Source organism: Corvus brachyrhynchos, unplaced genomic scaffold, assembly GCF_000691975.1.
Source record: "Corvus brachyrhynchos isolate BGI_N302 unplaced genomic scaffold, ASM69197v1 scaffold323, whole genome shotgun sequence".
Lineage (NCBI taxonomy): Eukaryota > Metazoa > Chordata > Aves > Passeriformes > Corvidae > Corvus > Corvus brachyrhynchos.
Genome location: NW_008237253.1, coordinates 40,733 through 46,389, shown reverse-complemented (window position 1 = coordinate 46,389; position 5,657 = coordinate 40,733). Strand labels below are relative to the sequence as shown.

At 60.2% G+C, this 5,657-nt stretch overlaps 1 protein-coding gene across 1 annotated transcript in view; it reads right to left on the bottom strand.

The window, feature by feature from the left end:
* Positions 1 to 5,416, bottom strand: part of CTNND1 (catenin delta 1) — a 16,270-nt gene extending 10,854 nt beyond the window's left edge. Inside the window, exon 1 of the mRNA XM_017730459.1 lies at positions 665 to 5,416. The gene's annotated coding sequence lies outside the window, so the exon portion shown is untranslated. The remainder of the gene's footprint in view (positions 1 to 664) is intronic.
* Between the last annotated feature and the right edge of the window lie 241 nt (positions 5,417 to 5,657).

Here is a 5,657-nt window from a genome sequence, read left to right as displayed (position 1 = left end):
AACAGAAAAAAAAAAAAAAAAAAAAAAAAAAAATCTTACGGCATTAACACCCGCTCCCACCCATCACCAGAGAGCTGGCAAGAGGGTCCTGGAGCAGGACTCAGATGCAAACTGCCCCAGCGTTAAAGCCTGGAAAAATGTCACTGTGGGGCCAGAAGCTCCCCCCAGCACACCAAACAGGTGGGGCTGAGCCAGGTTCAGAAGAGCTGCTGTGGGCTGAGGGAAAACCTCATGGGTAAGGAAAAGCTGTGGGCAGGAAGTGCAGGAGGGGAGGGCATGTCCCTGGGGTGGGGCAGGGGACACTCCTGAAGAACAAGAAGTGACCCACATCCCACCGCTTCCTCCAGGGAAGGGCGGAGGGAGAGGGCCCTGTCACTTATCTGCTCCCTCCTCCTTGGTGTGGTAAGAGATGGGGAGACGGCCCTGGCTCCACAGCTCCTTCCTAGCCAGGAAAGGGGATGGAATGCAATGGGATCCCACTAATGGGGATCCCATCAGCCCCTGTGACTGCTGCCAAAACTCACCACCCTCCAGGGATGCTCAGCCCACAGACCAAGGAATGGGCTTTGGCCTGGACCCCTCCAACATCCCCGCCCAAAGGAGAACAGCAAGTGAGCCACAATCAACATTTTGGTACAGAAAGGCAATATTGTTCCATACAGACCTGTTAGAGGAGGAAGCTCAGGTTTGATTGGCAAAGGCACGGGACAGCCAGGTCTAGACGCAGAGAGTCATGGGAGAAACAGCCCAGCCACCACAGTGAGGAAGCAGGAGGGAAGAGAGCTGCAGGGACAGCGGGAGCAGGTCAAAATCACACACGAGAACTCCAAACAGGAGGTAGGGCAGGCACGGAGCTGGGAAACGGGCGCCTCTCTCCCACCCCCTCCCCTCTGAAGGATGGGCAGCAGCTGGAAGGGCCGGTGGGCGGCAAACGCGGCGCTGCTCCCACAACAGCCCCCAGCTCTACAGAGACTCCAGCACCCCTCAGAGAAACGGCAGAGGCGGGGAGGAGTGGCCAGGGCTCAGCCCTCCACCCCTCCCGCGCAGCCCGGCCGAGTCCCTGCAAGCCCGAGAGGTTTTCCCAAAGCTGTGCAGTCACGGCAGGCGTGTGGGGACTCGCTCGAGCCGGGCAGGCGGCACAGAGGCTGCTTTCCCACGGTCTCCAGCACCGGCTCTGCCCACTCTGCTCCCCGGTGCCACCGCCCCGGAGCGCCGATAAGGACGACCCGGGGCTGAGAGCTCGCTTAGGCAGCATCCCTGCTCCCAGCACCTCCTGCAGCCCCTCGGGACCCAGCCTGCAGCACATGCTGGTGCACAGGAGCTCAGTAAAGACTCTTCTGGTCCGTCACACCCCTCCCCACTCCTCCTGCGGCTCTGCTCCCCAAAGCCTCCCTCGGGTGCAGGCGCGTGTCAGCCACGGTGGCACCGCCGCGACGGAGCCCGGCCACGCAGGGTGGACGCTTTCCAAGCGCTTTGGAGGGTGCCCACAGCACGTTCCGCCATCTGGTCACTGCCACTCTGTCATCTGCCTTCATCAGTAAAAAAATCCAGTTGCTCTACTCGTGCCCACGTGGTGCCCAGCAGGAGAAGGAGCTGTGGCACACCCAGCCAAGCCCGGCACCCTGGGAGCAACGCGGCCCACCACCCTCTGGAGCACAGGCAAGCTTTTGGAGGCTCCCAGACACAACTCCTGGCGCATGCACGAAGCTTTCCACCCCTCCCACCTCGCGGCAGGTACTCCCTGAGGCTTTTCCAACCGATCAGCTGCCCGAGCCTTGTATGGAAATGCAGGGATGGCTCTGACCCTTGCTGCTCACTTGCCCTGCGGACTTGCAGGATTCTCCAAAGGAGAGGTTCGGTGCCTCCCAGAACACTGCTGACACATCCCAACTCTCATCCCTGAGTAGCACTCCGTATCTCTGGTGGGCTACCACCCACTTTAAGCAGGGACACAGATCCTCAGCCTTTCCAGGGCTCCCTGACGGAAGGGGAGCAGCTCCTTGCCACATCCCAGTATTGTCCAGCAGGACACAGGGCAGTCCTACCACCCCACGAAACAGCAGCATCCAAAATCCCAGCCAGCAGTCCCCCGGCTCGTTGGGATTTGTTTCCAGACTGGTATTTCAGCAAACCCTTTAAAGGAGGGGAACAGCCCCCTGTGGACGAGGGATCCTCCACAACATGGCCTTGTCCAAGCAGCTGTGCTCCCCAGCCAGCCCTCAACTGTGCCAATGCAGAACAGGCAGATTTTTAGGGCACGGGAGGGCAGAGGCAGCGCCCTGACTCCAAGGAGAGACTTGGCTAGTCTGGTCTCATGAAGAGGATCACGCCTGCAGCAAGTGTGGACTAGCAGGGTCTGGCTCTGTGGGAACCATGGACAGGAGAGACGGGAGCCCCAGGAGATCCCCTTGGTCCCACACAGCTGCCAGGCAGGGCCTGCACAGCCCACTGGGCCGCCCCAGCCCCAAGTCCCCACCTCTGCATGTTCCCTGGGAATGGGGCTGGGAAACATGGACACTAACAATGAAACCTGCAGGGCTGTTAGGGCCCCAGATAAGGGGCCAGAGCAGCTGCGAGGCTGTTTCCTTCCCGTCCCTTCCACAGGGAGTAAACACAACAGCAGGGGAAGGAACAGGACAGGTCCCGCACCCTCCGGCTCCCGTCCCCTCGCACCCGCAAATCCACCAGTGGATGCTCAGGAGGGGCCACCCTGAGGGTCTCTCAGCAGGATCAGGCCACGTTAAGCAGAGAGACTCGGTGTCAGGGGCCATGCTGCCTGCACAGTCGCCATTCCTGCCCTGAGCACTGGACATGGCTCCACAAGGGGCAAGAGGTGCCAGCAGAACGGGGCCTCTCCCAGTTTTCCTCCACCACCAGGACACACCAGCTCCCTCCGCCCTCGTTCCAGCCATTGCCTCTATCGATCTGGGATTAAAGACATAATTATGAAGAGGCAGTGCCAGGTCCAGAGAGGCCAGCAAGAGCTGTCCCCGCAGACACAGCCAACGCCATCCCGGCTGGAGCACGGCCATTCCCTGGGTTTGGCACACAACCTCCAAACTCGGTCCTACACCCCTCAGCCGTGAAGAAACCGCCCCAGATTCAGGGACGGGGCACAGCACAGCCACTCGACGCATCCCAATGCCTGTTTGGGGCACTCAGTGGCCATCTCCGGAGCGAGGCAGGGAGGGCAGGAAGGGGAGAGCCTCAGTTATGCATCCTGCTCCCTCCAGCCAGTGAGCTGCTTGTGACAGCGCAAAGCCAAGTACACAGGAACCCGCAAGGGTGAAATTCCAGGGATCGCTTTGCGCCCATTCCTCCCCCTCCTCTTCCCCCCAGCCTCTGAAGATCCAACTACAGAGCATTCTTCCAGAGCCAGACCCTGACCGGCTCTGAGGATGGCTCATGAAGGCCCTTTCATCATGAGAGAGGCACTTGCTGACACACCCGTTACTTAAAAACCCCAGCAAGCCAAAAATATTTCAGCTGGCTCAGTTCAGGGCAAACCAAAAAGCATAAGGACAAAGCACACCCTGAGCGGCTTCACCCCAGGGGCAGAACCCTTTCCGTTCCCCCAGCAGTCAGTACGAGGGAACACCAGGGAACAACGCAGTGACCCAGGAAGCTCCACATCTAAATCCCCCTGGCCTTATCTCCCAACTTCCCGGCACCAGCCCCACCCTGTGCTGTGCCCACAGGTCCCAAAGCCAGAGCGGGTCCACTGGAGAGATGTCACAGAGCCTCGGGAGCAGAGCTGCTTGCTGGCCAGCAGGCAGCTGCCAGCCCACCTGTGTGCACAGAGCTTCCCCACCACGATCTTCCAGTTTGCATAAAGGCTCGGCCAGAGCCGGACAGGCACCCCAGACCCTGAGCCCTCCACAGCTCTCCAGCTGCAGCCAGCTTTGACACGGCAGGTTCTTCCAAAACCTCTCACCCTGGCTTCTTCTGGCAGAACTGCCTTCCCACAGAACAAATCCTTTGCCTGGAAAAATAAATTTCCAGGGCCAAACCACAGACATACCCTCTTAGAGTTCACCTGCACCCTCCTGTGCCAGAGGATGGAGTCCAGGCCTTGGAGGCTCCCCACCAGGAGCGTTTTCCTGGAGTCTGCCACGGAAAGATTAACCCCAGGGCCCAGACCGAGCCAACAGATGGGGAATTGTACTCCACAGACCAGGGAAAATGGACAAGATCCGGCAGATAAGACTCAGGCTGGAGGCTTGACAGGCAGCACCACTGCAGCACAGGGGATCTCCAGCATAGTCCTCTACGTGGATTCTTCCAACAACCTGCTCCAGCCCTGCTCCATGCCCCAAGTCCCTGGAGAGCTGTCACCCAAAGGTCTTGGGATCCCTGGGGCTAAGGCCGCTGCCTCAGCACAGAACACTTGGGGCAAAGTTCAACCCAAGCACCTGCCAAGTCAGAATCTCCTCTGCCACATCATCCCTGCCCCAGCAGCCTGCTAAGGGACGCACCAGGCGCCCACGGCCATCGTCCTGCGGCCACCAGGGAGGGGGAACAGAACGGCATCGGCTCTGTCTGCCACGTCCCGGCCCTTCACGCAGCTTCACCGCTTGTTTGAGACCCCCGGACACCTGTCCAGCGCGCGGCAAGGTTTGTCACCATGGCCAGACACCCTTGGCAGCCCCCACACCGTGAAGCATGAGCAGAGCCCTTCTCCTCCAGCTCCATCAGAGCCAGGACGGACACAGCCCCTCATCCAGGCTGGTTGAGCCCCCGTGGGGCTCCTGGGCCAGACCCACCTGCCACGCTGACAAGAAGGGATGCGCTTCCTGAGGAATTTTGCAACACAGTCCCCAACTCTGCTCCGATAACTGGCCTTTCCCTCTCAGCCCGAGGGCCTGAGGAGAGCCAGCTGGCTGCCCGCTCTCTGAAAGCTCTCAGCACCAGACCCTGTCCTCGAGAAAGAGAGGAAGCAACGAATTCTCCCGGTTGCAGCTGCCTATCATGATGCACTTAGGAAAACAGAAACTCCATCAATAATTCAAGCCTGCAGTTGTCCGAGTGCTCGCAGTGCACTTGCTCTGCACAGGCTCACAGCCCTGCTAATTCACCACAGACTTCTGGTCAGTCTCAATTACCTAAAAAATAAATGAGCCAGCATCCTTGGCATCTTTCCCCATGCTGAGCGCAGGGTGCAGGCTCACACATCAACCCTTAGACCTCAGCCTGGCCGAAGCAGCAGGGCACGGGAGGGGAGACCACGGGCCCAGGCTCACCTGCTCCTGTGTCCAGCTCATAGCGCCTACAGCCCTCAGGCCATGGGGGAAGCAGGACAGCTGGTGGTGGGCAGTAGATCCCACATCCCTGTGTGGGTGAAGGAGAGTTTTGGCTGCTTTTCTCTCTCCCCCAGAGGCAGGAAGGTGCCCACAGCCATCACTGCAGAGCAGCCCACCCTTGAGGGACCCCTGCCCAGGACTACATCCTCACTGCCAGGCTGTGTGAGGCCCCTTGCCCCCATTCCCCAGCATACCCTGGCCCTGCCAGACGCTACATCGGACGAGAGGTTTCCCTGCCTCCTGCCCTGGGCTCCAGGAGGGCTCTTCCCGCCGGCAGGTCACAGAGCACGGTGGACTTCGGACAGGCTGGCAGGTGGCCAGGAAAGGGCTGCTCCAGCGGCAGGTCGGACACCGCCC